Here is a 20754-nt window from a genome sequence, read left to right on the forward strand (position 1 = left end):
TAACATGACCAATTATTTTGGGATTCTAATGAAAAACCCAGTGATCAAGCTTCATTATCTAATATAACAGTTTTTCCCTATTGGTCAATGATACATGTTTAGAGGCTCACAGATCAAGTCTGCGACATTTGAATTTTTACAGTGAAGTGTCTTTTGCTAGGTCTGATATTGTGATTATTATCAATCACATACATCAACTCATTTGATTCTTATAACAAACCTATGATTTAGTAAGGACAGGTGTTGTTATCTTCATTTTACAGACAGGAAATCTAAGACCCAGAGACCGTAAGTGAAATATAGCTTATATCTCTAAAAATAATAGAGATGAATTTGAAATTCTTGTTCTATTTGAAGTCCAGCAATTTTTTCACTAGATTTTCCAGAGAAGAACTGTCTTCTCATTTGAATCATTTCAAGATTGGTCTTTCATTTTTTAAAAAATGGGCAATGTAAGTCATAGAACTTGTTATATATTTTACGTGTCTTAGTATAAGCTTTATATATTAACAAAAAAGTGGAAATTCTTTCCCACACTATTTTTTTCCCAGAGTATGCAGTGCTATAAAATAAAGTTCTCAGTCTTTTTTTTTTTTAACATCTAATATTTCACCATTCTCATTTTTCCAGAAGATATGTTTTATTGGTAGGAACAGATGGTACAGTTGATTGCTAATAGGGCATGGAGATAACTGTTAGTAGGTTAACATTTAAAACTCAGTTCATTTGGGAGTCATCCAAAAACTGCTACATAGTGGCACAACTATTCAGGGCATGTGGGCAAGAGATCATGTGGCAATCAGTCTGTATTCCAGGACAACACATGTATTACCTCCCTCACATTTTTCATTGAAGATCAAATGAAATGAGGTGTTGACAACACCGAGCAGTTTTTAAACCTCTTCCACGTTCTCTCACAGCCAATCAGTTGTCTATTTCTGTTTGTTTTACCTCCATAATATTTTTTGCATCCTTTCCATTCCCACTATCACGACCCTCAATCAAGCCTTCATTGGCTTCAGCCAAGTCTTTTGTGCTAGACTCCCAACTGTTCTTATTCCCTCCAAACTCTATTCTTTCCGATCCCCCTTACACTTTGCTGTGTGGTTACAGCTGCTGCTGCTGCTACATCACTTCAGTCACGTCCGACTCTGTGCGACCCCATAGATGGCAGCCCACCAGGCTATCCCGTCCATGGGATTCTCCAGGCAAGAACACTGGAGTGGGTTGCCATTTCCTCCTCCAATACATAAAAAGTGAAAAGTGAAAGTGAAGTCTCTCAATCATGTCCGACTCTTAGCAACCCCATGGACTGCAGCCCACCAGGCTCCTCCATCCATGGGATTCTCCAGGCAAGAGTACTGGAGGGGGTGCCATTGCCTTCTCCGGTGATTACAGCAAACGATCTGAAAGCAGATGTGATCAGGCACTGTCAGCTTGGAATCCTTCAATGTGCGTGCATGGTCAGTCACTACAGTCGTGTCCGACTGTGTGACCCCAGGGACCATAGCCCATCAGGCTCCTCTGTCTGTGGGATTCTTCAGCCAGGGATCCTGGAGTGGCTTGCCATGCCCCTCCTCCAGGGGACCTTCCCTACCCGGGGATCACATCGCTTACATTGCAGGCGGATTCTTTACCGTTGAGCCACCAGGGAAGCCAAATCCTTCAATGACTCCCTCTTAATTACACAATAAAATTTAAATAGTTGGGTGTTCGAACCTTTCCACCCTCCCTTCTACTTTTCAATCTATTCCTCAGTCACGTAATTCAGGTGTCTGTGCTATACTCCAGTCAGGACCATTGCCTTGCCATCCCCCATGTGCTTTTGCACCTCCCTGACCTCCCCCACTTGGCCTTCTGTTGAAAATGTCCTTGATGATTCACAGTTCCTATTCCAACATGCCTTCATCCTCTTCCTTCTTCAAGGCTCAGGTCCAAAGGCACCTCTTCTGTTAATAACTTCTTCAGTGTTCTCAGAGGAAGTGATCTTTTGAATTTTTATTGTATTATGCATGCATCCCTTATTTTTCCCATCCCACTTACTTTTGCCTCAGTCCAGTCCTCCAAATATAAAGTTTTATCATCCTTTCCTGTGTATATCCTTTATTGATTTCCCATCACCCTGAGGCAGAAGAGCAAAATCCCTGATGTAGTTTCTAGCTTTCTACACAATATGGTTTTGCTGTGGGTGTCATAACAACACACGATCCTATTTTCTAGTCTAACTTCCCCCTTGCTGCTCTCACCCATCCTGGTCTTCTTTTAATCTTTTAGTGAGAAAGGCCTTTCCTGTCTCAGGGCATGCTGTTCCCTCTACCTTGACTCCCTCTCCCCATTTCCACCCCTCCTTTACCTAGTTCATTTTTACTCACTCTTTTGAGTTCAACTCAAATACCACCTCTTTGAAGAAGCTTCTCTTCTTGCCGAGGTAAAGCAAGCACCCCTCACACAATTTTTCACTGAAGCACACACTTCACATTTGTCCTCAGCTGGTCTGTAATTTCTATAAGGACAGGCTCTTGCATTTGTCTTACCTCCTACTGGATCCACATTTTCTAATACAGAGACTGGATGTGCAGGTATTGGCAAGTATTTGTTAAATGACTTTAATATAAATACAGAGGACACAAATTAGATACATATTTATTAAATAATTAAAATTTGCTTTTGCTTGATCTTCTCTTTACCAGGTTGTAAACTCCTTGATTCAGTGGCACCCCACTCTAGTACTCTTGCCTGGAAAATCCCATGGATGGAGGAGCCTGGTAGGCTGAAGTCCATGGGGTCGCTAAGAGTCGGACACGACTGAGCAACTTCACTTTCACTTTTCACTCTCATGCATTGGAGGAGGAAATGGCAACCCACTCCAGTGTTCTTGCCTGGAGAATCCCAGGGACGGCGGGGCCTGGTGGGCGGCCGTCTATGGGGTCGCACAGAGTCGGACACGACTGAAGCCACTTAGCAGCAGCAGCAAACTCCTTGATTTAGTTTTGAACTCCCAACGACCCAAATCTTTAGAGCTAGGAAATGCAAAGGAAATACAGGCTGAACAAGAGAACAAAGCAATGAAAGAAACAATGAGCAAATGGACACATTGATGAAAAATTAAGTAGCAATCTAACTTTTCACATACTTTCAAATCTTCACATCTTTTAAAATCTTTTAACATTTCTAGATACAAAAAATAACCAAATGTTGCCATTCACATTTTATAGACCAAATGGTTTGGTGTTTACCCAGTGCTAATGTTTATTGAGGGGAAAAGAAAACAGGAAGGAAACAGAAATACTATTATACTGTGGACAAGATGAGGTATTGATACATTATGCCCAAATTCAGAGGCTCCTTTATTCTTGTAACAATGCTTGATGTGTGTGGGGCGTTGTTGGGAGTCGGGTAGAGAACAGAGATTTACAAATGGGGACAAGAAAGGACAAAACGGATGAGCAAAGTCCTCGGAAGAAACAATTGTTTCAGTATGTCTCAGTTACAAAAGGAAATCGAACAGTTTCTCTGCTTGATGTTGGCAAGTTTCAGTTTAGTGAGATCAGGAATGAATGACCTGTAGCCCAGTGTCTTCAACAGCCAGGCTGTAACACTTTCACCCTACTTCCTCTCCTGCATGTCAATCAGCCCCTGGGAGACCAGGACACACACACTTGCAGACCCTTCACTTTCTATTATCTCCGCTTGACACGCTCTGTGTGCAACCTTGTAACAATCGCTTCTGCTTTCTGTAAAATCAAGTGTCTAGTCTGGTCTCTAGGGTTCCTCTCATGTCAAATATCCTATGACGGTATGTCTTTCTGTGCTGTAAGTTTTGGTCCTTGGCTGCTGGGGCCTTGATTTCATTCATTCAGTGTTTACCATCTACTATATTGCCGCCAATGCAGGAGATGTGGGTTCAATTGCTGATTTGGGAAGATTCCCTGGAGAAGGAAATGGCAAGCCACTCCAGTATTCTTGCCTGGAGAATCCCATGGACTGAGGAGCCTGGCGGGCTACAGTCCATGCAGTTCAAGAAGAGTCAGACAGGACTTAGTGACTAAGCGCACACACACTTACACATACATACACACACACCAGGGGATGTCCTGAGTGCAACGGATATAAGGGTAAAATAGTGACCTTAAGTGACAAAAGTTTTGCCCTCAGAGAGCTACCTTCTACTGCGAGGAGATAGAAGACAAGATAAATAAAATATGTGGTATGATAGATACTAGAGAGAACTAAGGAGAAAAAAAAAAAAAATCCAGGAAAGGGAGACTGGGAATTTGATGAAGTGAACATCTAGACAGAGAAGGTTTCACTCAGTGACACTGAAGGGAAGACTCAATCCCGTTTCCTCATTTTTTGCCCTTGACTCCTCGCAACTGCTTATGACTTCCTTTGGCTGCATCTTGTGGGCCTCTTGCTTCTTTTCCTTAGATTAGATGCTTTTGTTCATCTCCTTTGCTATAGCCTTGGCTCCATCCCCGCTGGCTCTTGCCAGGACCCTGAGTAATGGCCTCCTTCTTGGTCTCACTTGCTACCACCACGCTCCATCTTATCCTCTCTTCCACCAAGAATGTTATCTTCCTTGTAATCAACTCTAGTACACTTGCTTTTGGAAAATCCCCCATATTCTTCCCTCATTGATCTCTGAGAACACCCAACCCCAGCCCCATGCAGTCACCACACTTAACCCCTTATATTCCCTGAACGTGTCCATTCCATATCCACACACAAAGCCAGTTCCCTCCGCCCAGTCGGCCCATCTCCCACCTCTCCACCTGTCCTTCAAGGTTCTGTTCAAAGACTGCTTCCTCTGGGACATGGTCCTAACTTTCTCTGGATGGGATCGGCTTCTAACTGCTCAGCACACCCTGTACCTTGCACATACCTGAAAGGTGTGAAAGTGAAGTCGCTTAGTTGTGTCTGACTCTTTTGCGACCTCATGGACTGTAGCCTTCCAGGCTCCTCTGTCCATGGGATTTTCCAGGCAAGAATACTGGAGTGGTTTGACATTTCTTTCTCGGGGGATCTTCCTGACCCAGGGATTGAACCCACATCTCCTGCATTGGCAGGTGGATTCTTTACATCAGAGCCACCAGGGAAGCCCTGTACATACTTATTTGCTGCATTTATCAAAATTGTGATTTTCCATTTTCCTGTTCCTAGAGCTCTTTCCCAAGAGTGTCCCTTACTCTTGCTTACTTTGCATTCGGTACATCCTCAATGAAACTGATAAGGACAGAGAGACAGATGGGAGGGGAGAGGCCAGGCAAGGGAAAGGAGGCTGTTAGTCAATTGTAGAAGATGGGCAGCTAGGAGATAGGAGAAATCCCTGCTTCCTGAAAGCTGTGGATTAGAAGAGACTCCATAGTCTCCCAAATTCTAAAACTCGAGGCTTCAGCATTAACCTTCTTTCTCTTATTCCGGCTCCGCCCTTTTGCCCCAGTTCTTATAACTGGCCTTCCGCAACTCAGCTCCCACCTGGTGGCCCAGTTCTGAGAACTCGCCTTCTGTCTTGCTCCTCTCTGCCTGCATCTCCCTTTTGGAGACCTGCCTAATATGTCAGGCTGGCCAAACCTGGAACTGGGTCTTGCTCCTGTTTATTCCCCTCCTCTTTCTCCCTTTTTAATCTCTGCCCTGCCCATGAACCCAGGCAGGTGGCCAGGACCCTGCTAATCCCTGACAGACTTCCATGACTCTGACTCCTGAGCATTACATGCTGCCGGGTTCCCTCCTTGCCTTTTACTGTCTGCCTGCTGGGACCACAATCCCCCCTACCCCCCTTGCCATCTGACTATTTAGATGACCACCTGCTCTCTAAGACTATATACCCTTTGGATTCTGTGCCTTGCCTTTTCAACTGGCATGCTTCCCCGGAACCTCTGGACCTAGGTTAGGTTATTTCTCCCTTTATTCCCTTCTGCTTCTAGATCCTCAGGCCAGCCAGGCTTGCCTTGCTTCCTGCCCTGCTCTGTAGGACCAGGCATACCTAAAAGTGTAAGATGCTCTTGCACCTATCAAGTCTACTGTAAGATATCTAATAGTATTTGAATTCTAGAGAGCTCTATTTAACTCTAGTCTAACACTTTGATTTTACAGATGAGGACACTGAAGCCCAAATGGGGAAGTGACTTTCCCAGGGCTGTACAGATAGCCTGTGACCAAACCACCAAAGTCCAAGTTTCCTGTCTCACTGTCAAGAAGTATTCTTTTCATTGCACCTTGGCAGGCTTGCTTTTCACAAATCCGAGTTCTGTAAAGCAAGGTCCACAGAAGCACATTCAAGTATCCTGAAGTAGGTGCTAGCCTGCACTCAGCACCTTTAAAGCTAAACAGATGAAACTGATTAATCTCGTTCAAGGTCACAGAGGGCTTCCCAGATGGCACTAGTGGTAAAGAACCCGCCTGCCAATGCAGGAGACTTAAGAGACACAGGTTCTATTCCTGGGTTGGGAACATCTCCTGGAGGAGGGCATGGCAACCTACTCCAGTATTCATGCCTGGAGAACCCCATGGACAAAGGAGCCTTCTGGGCTACAGTCTACTGGGTCACAAAGAGTTGGACACCACTGAATAAACTTAGCACACATCACGCAAGGACACAGAAGTGTCAATGTGTAAAGAACCTGGAAGTGACAACAGTTTTAATTAATCCCAAATAGAGTTTAGCATTTCTGCATTTTTCTCCTGGGTGTCAGTGATCTTGGAGAAAACAGTCTAGGGATCAGAGCAATGAATCAAATTAAGAAAAGAAAAGAAATCAGAAAATGGAAAATAAAAAATCATCTAGCAGGACATAAATGGCATTCTGCAGGAGACATTCGTGAGACCAGTCCTTTAGAAACAATTTAATCAGTGGCCTAGAAGATGACATGGGACATATGTCAAATGTACCTGTCTAGTCAAGTGACAAGTGGCACATAATTAAAACAATTGACCAGCTTTATGGGGGGATTCAAGGATGCATTAAACTGGGGCTTCATGGCAAGTTTAAAATCAAGTGGGAGGAGATGCTGGTAGCACAAACAAGAATAATTCAAGGCATGAGGTTAAGTGTGGGCTAAAAAAGAATGCAGTGGAATTGTTGCAGAAACAGTGACTTCTCCCACCAAAGCGGACTCGCAAGAACACTATGGGAGCAAGGGCCTTTGGGATCTCAGCGGGAGCTGACCTAAAGGGCCAAACTGGATCCCTGAGAGTTATCTGGACGCCACGTTTGTTTTGCCTCCCAGACAGGCAATCATCATTTGTCAATTTCAATGCCTAAATTATCTTTCAGACCTGCTTTTTCCCTGCATCAACACCTTAGTTCAGGGCCTCATCATTTCTCAGTAGATGTCTGAAGTAAGGCCCTGGTTGATCTTAAGTCTGTAGTCTCACCTTTCAATTCATCCCCCAGGCTGCTGACAGAATGATCTCACTGCTAACCTGATCACATCACTCAGGAGTTTTTAAAATCCTCTGATGACTCACCATATGTAAGTTTCTCTGATCCAGCCCTTGTTTTCCACTCAGGTCCTTCTCTTCCTTTCCTTGCACATTATGTCCCAGTAATATTAAATTGTCTGTACTTCCCCTTAAAAAAAAAAAAAAAAAAAAAAAAAGAGCCTTTCTCTCTTTATACGTCCATGAGTCTTCCCTGAGTCCTTCTCCAGACTGCATGGTTCACAGAAGAGCCACTCAGCAACCCAGAGGAATCATGTTCCCTGCAGGACCTAGAAGGGCCCTTTATGTCAGGGGTTCTTTCTCCCCAACAGAATTTTCCTGGCAACATCACTCCACCCTAATCATATCAAGCATAGAACCTTAACCGTTTTTTGCCACCCTTTGGTTGAAGCCTTTCCATCAAGTAAGAGTGAAATTGTTTATGGAATTGAGGGCCGGTTAAACGGAAGTGAGAAAGATGATTTTAAAAAAGGAAAGTAACCTTCTCTAAGTACATACGATGTGTTTCATGCATGACACTATTTTCTCTTGTTTCTCCTGCGTTGGCAGGTGGGTTCTTTACCACTAGCGCCACCCAGACAGCCCTCATTTCTATGCGTACTACATTTAATCTTTATAACAAATAGGCAATCTTTGTTTCATTTTAAAGATAAGGAAAATAAGGCTTATACAAACTGATTACTTTTTCAGTATCACTCAGTGAGGATGGAGTAAAGATCCCCAATCCAAATCGCTTCTCTTCCTTCCTCCTTATCAGTGCCAGCATGGCAACCATACCCCCAAATTGCTTTCTGAATCATTCCAGGCAAACACGTTGAATTGAGTTTCAGTGCAATCAACTTTGTCCCCTGGTTCCCTGAAAATGTACCTATTGTAGGTGTGCTCCCCCTCCTCCCTCGCCTCACCATAAGTCCAGAAGCAGAGACCGAGTACACATCAGATGAGCAGATCCCAGTTTTTCCTTTCTGGACAAGAAGGCGAATTATGAACTTTTACAACTTAAAGTAACTTGAGAGGCTATTTAACGTAATGCTATCTTTTTACTGAATGGAAAACTGGGTCCACAAAAAGCATGCAGGACATAAGTAGCAGACTGGATTAGAAATTCCCAGGCAAGAGTGGCTCATTTCCTGAGCCCTAACGGCTGAGCATGCTTCCATATAGCTTCTAATCACACACACACACACACACACACACACACACACACACACACACACAGAACCTGTGGAGTGGGGATTGTTATCTGTTTCACAGATGGAGACAGGAAGCCTGAAAGAGGTGACTTAAGTCACACAGCTGGTTATGGGTGGCACATTGGGGATTCAAACCCAGGTCTACACCAGCTGCTGGCTTCAAACCCCACTGATGAACATTGCAAGTTCCATTTTCAAACATCTAGGTACAAAAAGGTGGGGCTTTAGCCAGATGCTACAGCCTTGGGACTGAAAAGTCATCCAGTCCATTTAGGTGGATCCTTTGGCAGCTCACTCCAAACAAGATAGAAAACATGGAACAATGACTCCACTATATAAACAGTCATTTCCTTTAAACACTTAAAACTTTAAGGATTATTTTTTTCAGTTAAAAGCTTATATATATATCATAGTAAAGTTCTTAGAATATTGTTGCCTATAATTTTACTTAGAGAAAACCATTTTCTTGTGTGTTTGTACTTAAAAATAGTGAGTGCATGCTAAATCACTTCACTCGTGTCCGACTCTTTGAGACCCTATGGATTGCAGCCCGACAGACTACTCTGTCCATGGGGATTCTCCAGGCAAGAATACTGGAGTGAGTTGCCATGCCGTCCTCCAGGGCATCTTCCCAACCCAGGGATCGAACCCACGTCTCTAACATCTCCTGCATTGGCAGGCAGGTTCTTAACCATTAAGTGCCACCTTGGAAGCCCCTAAATAGTGAGTACTGATTTATAAAAACAAAAACCGAACACATACCTTTGTTCCATATACCTATGAAAACCAGAGCAATGCCATAAAAAGGCAGAAAACAGCTCTTCAATAATGAAGGGTAGAACTGCACCATGTAGAAAAATAAAATATTGGCAGACCTCTGGATGTAGAAATAAGACCCTATTAAAGACTGCTGACTTTTATTTCTATCATTTAGAAAACTCCAAGGGCAAAAACAAAAACCTAAAATGCTGATTCTAAAAATCCTTGACAAAATACCCGTTTAGAAATTAATATTTATCACATTTTCAATGTGCCTGACACAACAGCTCCTTATATGCTGGTGTTTATGAATACAAATTTGCTGGCTCTGTGGACACACACTATCTTTTCAGAAAATAAGAAGGTAGGCAGGTGCCTTCTTACTTATGATTACTAGAGTTATAAACCCACCAAGAACGGACAGCAACATTTATGACAAATGAAGTTGAAATCAATGGGCCACATAGATCTGAGTCATACACTGATTCACTTAATTATAATGAGAAAATAGACAATGCCTTTTACCATTTAAGACAATCTAGAAAATATCTGTGAAGTGTTTTGTCATTCATTCTTAATAAAAGGTGGATGGATGGTGGAGGTGGGGTTGATGAGGGGCAGAGAGTATAAGATCACATCCAATGGCTCTAAACTAAGCGTCCATAGTATCACAAAGCACTTACTATCACATTTCAAGTGTCATTATTATGACACAATTGTTTCTTAATATATCATTTACATAAGTTTAAAAGCTCCGGTAAATAACAATGAACAAACTCTAGACTGCCTTTAATTCTTACTACAGTTTTCAGAAGGTTTCCCAGGTGGCACAGTGGTTAAAAAAAAAATCCACCTGCCAATGCAGGAGAAGTAAGAGATGCAGGTTTGATCCCTGGGTGGGGAAGATCCCTTGGAGTAGGAAATGGCAACACGGAGACAGAGGACCCTGGCGGGCTACAGTCCACGGGGCCACAGAGAGTTGGACATGACTGAGTACACACACACACACACACACACACACACACACACACACACACTCTCTCTCTCTCTCTCTCTCTCAAAGATTTTGGAGACATTTCTGAAGACATTTTATTCTGGCCAAGTCATTTTTGTACTTTTTAGTCAACATACCCTGAAAATGCCAGATACTATGTACTTGAACTTGTAATCTATTAAGACAAGTAGAATTTCCAGGACATTGACATAAAGTTTATATGTAAGTGCCAGAATGGAGGAGGGTGTGAATTCCTGCTTCTGCTGTAGTTGGGCTCAGCAAAAATCTGTCCCATGACATGTGGTGATAATATTTATGATGGCAATAGTGATGCTAATAGTTTTGATGAAGCTAGTGATGATATCACCATTAATTTAGACTTTACTACCCATGAGACATTGCATTGTGAGTTAAATGCCCATTGAATTCTTAGAATAACCTAGAGAAATAATTATGATTAATCTTCATTTTAGATGAAGCAATCTAGGCTGCTGAAGTTAAGAGAATACCCAAGGTAGCACAGCCACTAACTGACAAAGTTAGGAGAAAAGAAAAAAAGAGCCCAGCTCAACAAAAACAAAACAAAGAATGTTTTATACTGTCTTCAGCCCATGTGATGGAGCTAAGCAACAGCCATCCTTCCAAGCTGACTGCTCCGAGTTTGCTCCACTGCCAGCTCAAGCACTGCCCCAGGAAAGACCCCATGGTTTTAAGCTTTAGTTTCCAGCTATTCTCCTATAGCCCAGTTCCCAGGACTTACTCAAGTATACGTGCTAAGTCGCTTCAGTTGTATCTGCCTCTATGATCTTATGGACTACAGCCTGCCAGGCTCCTCTGTCCTTGGGATTTCTCAGGCAAGAATACTGGAGTGGGTTGCCATCCCCCCCTTCTCTGCCCCCCACCGCTTCAACGGATCTTCCTGACCCAGGGATCACACCCAAGTCTCCTGTGGTTTCTGCATCAGATTCTTTACCGCTGAGCCACCAGGGAAGCCCTTACTCTACTGGCCTCTATTCTAAACACTGGCATTCTATGCCAGAATCACAGCCCAGCAGGTGAGGTCTACAGAAGATGCCCAAGATAATAACTTGTGGAACTCACACTCCTCTGTCTATGATTCTTCCCAGACTAGGCTGTTTGAAGACTAAAAATAAGTCTTTGAATCTCCACCAACTGACATAGCGGCTGAACCCGAATCATGACGAATGAATGCCCTTATCAGGCCCAGAGGCTGGTGCCTCATTAACTGGATCTACCTCCTGCTGTCAGATGTCTCTGCCCTGGACCCACTCTTCCTTGAAGGGCCCTCAGGCCCGGCTCAGTCCTCTGCCTCTACTTACCCATAATCATCACACCTCCACCTGGGTCTGCAGACATGAAAGGAGGACAGCAGCACATGGAGTAAATGGAACTACTAGGCCCCCAGTGATACTTCACTCGTGTCTTAAGGAACAGTAAAGAGCCTTCCAGAAGAAAAAAGAGGCATAAACAAAGGCAGAAGGGTTCTAGATATGGTATATTGCGAAGAATGTCACCAGCCCAGTAAGATTAACCAAAGAGGAAGGGAAGTTTTGTGGTAGCACATGGATAGACACCACGGAGTTCTGGAAATGCAATGTACCCTCAATATTACACTCACCCCCAAGACACATGAAGCCTTCATAAGAATATGCGATAGACATGGTCAAGCGCAATCCATTGTTCTCAGGTTTGTGTTTTGAGAAGCCTTCACACTTGGTAGACTCCCTGCAGGGTTCATTCACAGGTTTTCTGAACACACTCCATCAATACCTGCTATCATCAGCTCTCAAATGGGGCACTCCTTGAAAATAAGGAAGGAATATGATTATCCCTGATGAGGGCAGCTCAGTGAACCTTCCCTCGGCACTTATTCATCCTTCTCCCTGACAGATATGGTAATGCCGAAGGTTTTTACCCTTCAGTATAATCATCAACTCAGACATTCTGACTCCTCCAGGGGAAAACTAGCCACGAGCCTGCTGGGAACCTTCAATTTCATTCAATGGTATAAAACATCTATTACGTGCAAGTCCTCTTTATCATGGCATCAACACTAAGTTTAAAAGCAAACCCTGGCAGTTCGGAGAGAATACCTCTCTCTCACACATGCAGACAACATCACATGCAATTCCTATCATATTCTTTAGTTTTTCCACCCTTTTTTAAAACTTCTAGAGAGATCGTGCTCTGACCTAACTTCCCTGGGCCTCCATTTCCTCATCTGTGACACAAAAATACCAACATTTACCTTCCCAGGTAGTGCTAGTGGTAAAGAACTCGCCTGCCAATGCAGGAGACATAAGAGACGTGGGTTCCATCTCTGGGTCGAGAAGGTTCCCTGGAGGAAGGCATGGTAACCCACTCCAAAGTTCTTGCCTGGAGAATCCCATGGACAGAGGAGCCTGGTAGGCTACGGTCCAGAGGGTTGTAAAGAGTCAGACATGATTGAAGTGACTTAACACGCATGCACCTAGCAGGGGTCCCCGACCTCTGGGATCTATTGCCTGATGATCTGAGGTAGAGCTGATGTAATAATAATAGAAGTAGAAATAAAGTGTACAATTAAGTGTAATATGCTTGAATCATCCTGAAACCATCTTCCTGCTGTGCTCCATGGAAAAAGTATCTTCCACAAAAACAGCTCCTGGTGACAAAAAGGTTAGGAACCACTTACAGGACTCTGGTGAGGATTATACAGGCGGATGGATCCAAAGTGCTTCACATAAGACCTGGGAAACATTTACTCATTATTTTATTGTGATCATCATCATTAATAAAGTATTCAGTGCAGCTTGTTTTAACTATTTGCTCATCTCAACTGACAAAATTCTGTAAGGCAGGTAGGTGAATCTGAAATTTCTATTTTGACCATTGCTGCACAATCCCAAAAAGAAATGACTTATTCCCTATTTTATCCTCTATAGGGTTCTGATGAACAAATTGAGGCACAGATTTGGACTGACTGACTGATATGTATGATAAAAGCCATTCTATTTGATTTATTTTGAAATGCATCAGCATTATATATGGACTCAAATTTTGACTCCCAAGATTTAATCTGAAAAGCTTAGGAGAGTCGCCTTGGCTGGCTCAGCTTAAAGGACATTTCCAAATGCAGTATATAATCAAGACTGACCTATTCAATGACACTTGGAGAAAATGAAACAGGAATAAAACTGTCTTAAGACTATGCAACTATTTATAAATAATCTCCCTGACTCAGGATGAGCCTAGACAGTAGCTTCTACCATTTCTAGGTTTTAATGCCTTGATTAATTATGGGGTGATGTTTAATTATGTATTTTATTATACATAACAAACATAAATTACCTACCTGATTGCTCATAATTCTCTTAAAAATTTGTATCATTTATCCTTGAAAGTGAAAGGCCTTTTTCAGGATGGATGAAGCTGTTTGGGGAATAGACTATGGGTGAAATTAATGGTCCCTACATTAATCATTTATTTTAGGAAAATATTAAGGTCATCCTCCATTTTAAGATGTCTCTGAATTTTGTTTGCAAGGTCTGATAGCTGAATTTCAATATGCAAAGTGGAAGATTATACACTTTGCACCACTCTCTCCCTAAGGGCATACAGCTTTTATTTAATAAAGATGTTATATGAAGAAGCTTTATTATAGCACTGTTGCATACAAGAACTTGTCTTGGAATGGTACTTAGTAAGGACAGGTGGCTTGTCTTTTTGGGTAGAAGTAGGTATGTTGCTGCAGATGCCCATGAATTTTTCCAGAAGTCGGAAGCTAAGGATCACAATATTAAATCTATAGATAACCATTCGCTGAATACCTTCTGGGACCCAAATATTGTGTTAAATACATATTATTCTATTTTATAAACATGAATCAAGTACAAGACACCATGAAGTTCTGCATTCATTTTAGATAATCTTCATATTATGTTCTCCCATTTGAGAGATGAAGATGAAGCATCTTGCTAAAATTCCACAACTAGAAATGACCAGCAAACTCAGAGGCCAAGCTCTTTCATTATTAATGAGTGCGCATTATCCTGTGGGAACATTAGGATTAGGACCCATGATCTCAAGGTGAAGACTTAGAGCAGGTGCAGGCACAGGGCTGATTCTAAACCTGCAGGTTTGACTCACTCTGACAGTCACAGTGGTGGTCAGTGGGTAAAACATTAAGACCGGATAGAAATGGGCTTCATTCTGGCTTCACCAATCCTGTGAGGTTTTTCAGCTCACTTCACCACTCCAAAACTCAGTGTCTCATTTACAAAGCAGTGATCATTTCATACATATGTTGAGAGGATCAAATGAGTTAATAACATGTTGAATGCTTTGTGAAGCATATCATAAACCACCATCAATAAATGTTAGTTTTTACTGCTGTTTTCCCTCTCTCTAATCATTTTAATTAGCATTCTGAGTTTCAGAAAACCAAATGACCCTCTTCCATTTCTTTCGCTTTTTACATTAAATCTCAAATTTGAAATGTATAAGACCTGAAACACCTAAGGTTCTTACAACAACTTCTCCACTTTATGCCCTAGTCTTGACAGCAATATCCCTTCTTTCTTGATCTCATCTCAGCACTCTTTGTTCTATGTTAGTCTCTCCAAGATACATGTTGGAAATCAATCCCACATCCATTACTACTGGACAGATTAACAAGTTAAAAAGAAAGGCCACCATTAAGCATAAAGAGAAGAGGAACAAAAGAGCCTCTTGATGAAGGTGAAAGAGGAGAGTGAAAAAGCTGGGTTAAAACTCAACATTCAAAAAACTAATCATGGCATCCAGTCCCATCACTTCATGGCAAATAGATGGGGAAAAATGGGACTAGTGACAGACTTTGTTTTCTTGGACTCCAAAATCACTGTGGACAGTGACTGCAGCCATAAAATTAAAAGACTTTCTCCCTGGAAGAAAAGCTGTGACAAACCTAGCTGGCATATTGAAAAGCAGAGATATCACTTTGCCAACAAAGGTCTGCGCACTCAAAGCTATGGTTTTTCCAATAGTCATGTATGAATGTGAGAGTTGGACCATAAAGAGGACTGAAAGCTGAAACATTGATGCTTTCGAACTGCGGTGCTGGAGAAGACTCTTAAGAGTACCTTCGACTGCAACAAAATCAAAGCAGTCAATCCTAAAGGAAATCAACCTTGAATATTCATTGGAAAGACTAGTGCTGAAAGCAAAGCTCCAATACTTTGGCCACATGATGTGACTAGCTGACTCACTGGAAAAGACCCTGATGCTGGGAAAGATTGAAGGCAGGAGAAGAGGGTCACCGAGGATGAGATGGTTGGATGGCATCATCGACTCAATAGACACGAGTTTGAGCAAACTCCAGGAGATAGTGAAGGACAGAGGAGCCTAGTGTACTGCAGTCCACGGGGTTGCAAAGAGTTAGACGCAACTGAACAACAATAACAAGAATAAAAACCGTTCCCCAACCAAGAGGAAACTAAAGCTCACATTTTTGGGCTAAGCAAATCAGTATTTCAGCAGATGTTTGCTGTGGGATTTCTAGATATGCAGCAAAACCATTTCTCTTTTCTTTTTTCTAATTAAGGAAAAGAATGGAACTGTCTCCTTCAAATAAAAGCATTTGGAACACCAGTAACTAGTTGCGAAGAGCATGATTAAAGTGAAAGTTTACCAAGTTTGATAACTGGGAGCGAGGATGGTCTGAATTACTGACAACTCGGACTCAAATAACATATTCTGTTCAACAGCAAGGCCATCTCACCTAATGATTAAGAGCATATGGTCTGTGCTACGGCACCTGGGATTGGAAATCCCAGTCTCCCTTTTATTGGCTGTGCCATCTTAGGCAAGTCACTTAACTTTATGAACTCTGAGTTTTCGCATATAAAATAGGTATGCGAGAATTCTAACTCATGCCCTTCTGCTGAGGATTCAATGAAATAATATAAAGCATCGTTTTCTCACAGTCCCGACACACAGTATATGCTCATTTAAAGGTTGCTGCTACTCTTATTACCATTACAATTATCATCTGTATCTTCTACCATCATAGTATTGCACATAAACAGAAACAACTGAAAAAAACTCATAAAACTCAAAATATTGATCTCTGTGTGTCCTTGAGGAATGAGAATGGCTTGTTGTCATATAAATCTGGATTCAGCTAAAACGACTGAGTGGCCACTGTGTGAAAAAGCCAACATCTTTGCATTAAATTATTGCAGCATTAAATCCTCACACAAGCCTATTTAACAATTTAGGAAATAGTCTCAGAGAAGTGGCTCTTCCAAGATTAGACAGCTAATAGATACAAAGTAAGAAGGTAAACACAGGGACAGATCCTGCCCACAGTAAGGTCTGGATAACTAGTTACCAGTGAAAGCATGAACGGACAAAGGGTATCTGTGTGGTTTAGTCCAAACACTTAACTTAAACTTTCTGACTGTGAATACTCTGGTTGGATTTTTTTTTTTTTTGGTTGGATTTCTTAATTCTCACTTACTGTGTGATTTTGATAGAGTTATTTCATCTGAACCATAGTTCTCTTGTCTGTAAAATGGGGCTTCAATGTATCTGCCCCACAGAATTAATATGAAAATGAAAGAAGATAAAATATACATAGTATCTAACATTATGCCTGGTTTATAGTAAGTGCTTATTACATGCTGGTGGTCCTGGCTTTTTCACTTGAAGTCTCTCTTCTCTAGACTATCACAGCCTCCTTCTTAGGATAGATGATTCATTACCAGCCTTTCCCTCCCTCCCCCAGGACAATCATCTATTTGCCTTCCAAGTCAGTTTGAAAATCCAGACTCTGTATTACTTTCTTTGAGTGCAAAGCTATTTCCTAGGGTGTCATACACACATGCCTCAGCCCCAGTCATGCCCCTTTTCTCTCCAACTTTGTCTTTTCAAGTCTTCTTTAAGATAGTCTTACAGATATTCCTTACCTCTTCGCTTTTCAATAGGACCCTCTGCCTTCTTCAAAGTGGTGCCAGAATTCATAAGGTTATGACACAATCTACTCATCTTATCTGTCAATATAGTATTTACCAGGTTTTAAACAGCATTAGAAAACCACCTTCTCATGGCACCCCACCCCACTTGCCTGGAAAATCCCATGGACGGAGGAGCCTAGTGGGCTGCAGTCCATGGGGTCGCTAAGAGTCAGACACAACTAAGCAAGTTCACTTTCACTTTTCACTTTCATGCACTGGAGGAGGAAATGGCAACCCACTCCAGTGTTCTTGCCTTGAGAATCCCAGGGACGGGGGAGCCTGGTGAGCTGCCATCTATGGGGCCGCACAGAGTCGGACACGACTGAAGTGACTTAGCAGCAGCAAGCAGCATTAGAAACCCACCTTCTCTAGGAAGCCTTCCTAGGTAAAACTAACAAAATTGAATTTCTTTTTTCACCCTCTCTCATTTGGTAATAGACTTCCTACTTTCCCAGTGCTCGTTCCATTTGTACGTCTATGGTATCACTCAACCCTGATTTAGACCTTTACACAAAATGTCAATTCCTTGTAGTCTATTAATATATTGGATTATGTCCATGGGGGCAGGAGGAGAAGGGGACGACAGAGGATGAGATGGCTGGATGGCATCGCTGACTCGACGGACGTGAGTCTGAGTGAACTCTGGGAGTTGGTGATGGACAGGGAGGCCTGGCGTGCTGCGGTTCATGGGGTCGCAAAGAGTCAGACACGACTGAGCGACTCATCTGACGTGATCATAAAATAATGTGAATGTGTTCTTTTGACTATAAACTCTCAGAATGTATCAACTGGTTCATGCTCCAAACACTTTATAAACAGTTTGCAGTATAGCACTACCATCCAATAGTACAATTCCTTATTTACATGTTGGATTCCTACTCAGCTTTGTGTTACCAGTGTTTTCCATAAACTCCAGCAGATTGTTAGGCTCAAAAAGACCCTGAATAAAATGTCTGTTACTTTCTAGTCTACTTCTATGAAGGCAGTGGGGCTCAAAGTTCTTTTAGCTTAAGTGACGAAAGAAAGAAGAGAAAAAAATACAGCAATATTGGTTAAGAATTAGATGGGTGTTATACTAAGGGCTTTATATACATCATTTAACTTAGTCTTTATAACAAGAGCATGAAGGAGGTATCATTATCTTTAGAGATGTGGGAAGCAAGGAAAAGAGACATTACATAGCTTTCTCAAATGTAAGCAGTAAACAAAAGCCTAAGTTTGAAACCTTGGTTACAGGCTGTGTTTTAACCATTATTAAACACCAAAATGTCTTGTCCAAGTAATTTCTGAATTCCTTATACCATGTTTCCTTTCTACTCATGGAATTAGATTCTAGCTTATTACATATGCAAGGCTTTCACCAGTCTGGCCCGACCCTTCCTTCCAGATACAGCTCCCAGTAGCCTCTCTGATGCCGTCCTCTCCAGCCAGAAAAAATGCACTCAGCTCCCTTACAATGCTTCTGTCCCTCTGCTCTCTCACCCTGGAGCGCTGTCCAACACTCCTCTGCCTATTAAAACCCCTCTTGTTCATTATGATCGCTTTGTTTTCCATATTCTCCATGAAGTGAAATCTATTCCTGGCTGGAATTCTTTGTTTCCTGTCTGATGTGTCCAAACTCTTGGTTTTTAACTGGAGGTGCAAAATGCTTTGTGGTTGATTAGTGGCATGCCTGCCTGACATTAAAATGGAAACTCCTTGAAGGCAGAAGTCCTGTGTTATCCGTCTTAGTACAGTCTCAGTGCCTTACACATCATCCAGTAAACACGTACTAATTCACAAAACTAATTCACAAACTCACAGTTTTGTGAATGCATAATGGATGATAATGTAAAAAAAAAAAATGGTGGGGGAGGCAAAAGTGAAAGCAGGAAAAGGGGCAGAGAGGGAGAAAGAGAGAGAGAGAGATTTCTTAATCAGAGGCTCATACAAGCTCCCCGGTGCTTAATTAACTCAAACCTGTTCTTACTTTGAAATTAAAATACAGTCAAAGCTCTATATATGCTTCCAAAACACTCATTGCATTTAATATGTGCTCAATATCTATCCCTATACCTGGGAGAGATTTACACTAACAAATGTAATAATATTTTATCTGAGTAAACATTTACGAGCTGCAATATTAGGCAGTCACATCAAGGGCTTGCAGAAGTACAGTATGTTGATTCTGGATATTATTTAGAGCATCCTGAATATACTGTCTTATATACAAGACAATACTCATAAGCCTTTTCATTAGAGGCCCAACAATTGGGAGACAAATATGTGTATGCTCTTTGTCTCTACTATGGACACACACATGCACACAGGAGGAGGGAGGAAAAAAAATCCTCCAAATTACACGATCGATTTTCTCTTCAAAACATCCCTCTACAACATCCTCTCCTCCATACTCATGCAGCTTTGTAGAGAAGGCTCTGAGCCCCCAGCTCGTGAGTGTGATGTCTTCAGTGTGAGGTAATCCTATTACACTCATCACAATTACAGACCTGTGTCCCGAGCCTCCTGCTGACAGAAGGCTACCTCATCTCATTTCTAATTAAGAGCACAGAATTCTTCCCAAACCACCTTCATTATTACACACAGCGTGCTGGCCTCTTTCAGGCAATACTCTCACATTCTGGAAGAATCAACTGCCTCTTTGAAATCCAAGGTAACCACCCCAGAGTTAATGATGTCGATTAAAACCTTTTTCCTCCACTCAACAGATGAAGCCCATTTCCCCAGAACAACAATGGGAGTATAAGAAAAAGAAACCGTAGTTACAATAAAAAGATCATTAGAGAGATCATGTTTGGATTAAAAACAAACACATGTGCCAAGTAAACAAAAATCTTATCTGACCAAGAGCCAAGGATCATATAAACCTTCTTAGCAAAGTATACGCTTACTTAAAAAAAATTGAAATAGTGTAATAACTTAACAGCAGCCAGACCTGTTTCCCTTTGACCAGAATACAGCTGAAAGCACAGAATGTGGACACATCAGAAAGCCAGCCTCTTCTGCAGCACTGCCTTCTATCAGAGACCCATCTCCTTAGATAACCTGCCCCGAGACTGGGGAAGTGTCTCTTTCCTCTCTGCAATACGAACTGACCTCTTCATTTAACAGCAACCCCAAGAAAGGAAATGGAGTTAAGAAATCCCCAAGGTTGGTTTGGTTTCCTGCATTAGCATTCACTGAGGGCCCCAGGTCACTTTGATCCACTCTGACCCTGGTAGACAACAGCTGGTCCGCTTTATTCCACCCTATACATTCCGGCGTGGTGATGCCTCAGGCAGAGCAATACTAGCTGAGCAAAACCTCAGCATGTAAAAACGTATCATAAGGGTGCTTCTAATCAACGGGGCCCTGACAATTTCATCCACAA

The 20754-nt window shown here is 42.1% G+C and overlaps 1 protein-coding gene and 1 long non-coding RNA gene across 7 annotated transcripts in view; both read right to left on the minus strand.

Moving 5' to 3' along the window:
* DLG2 (discs large MAGUK scaffold protein 2) overlaps positions 1–20754 on the minus strand; it is a 1420652-nt gene that overhangs the window by 1050416 nt on the left and 349482 nt on the right. The gene's annotated exons all lie outside the window — the stretch shown is intronic.
* LOC129652665 (uncharacterized) lies at positions 2591–7573 on the minus strand. Its single transcript, XR_008714670.1, has 2 exons — positions 7468–7573; positions 2591–3020 (listed from the first exon to the last, which is right to left on the minus strand). It is a non-coding gene; the product is annotated as an uncharacterized LOC129652665 (long non-coding RNA).

This window comes from Bubalus kerabau, chromosome 5, assembly GCF_029407905.1.
Source record: "Bubalus kerabau isolate K-KA32 ecotype Philippines breed swamp buffalo chromosome 5, PCC_UOA_SB_1v2, whole genome shotgun sequence".
Classification (NCBI taxonomy): Eukaryota; Metazoa; Chordata; class Mammalia; order Artiodactyla; family Bovidae; genus Bubalus; species Bubalus kerabau.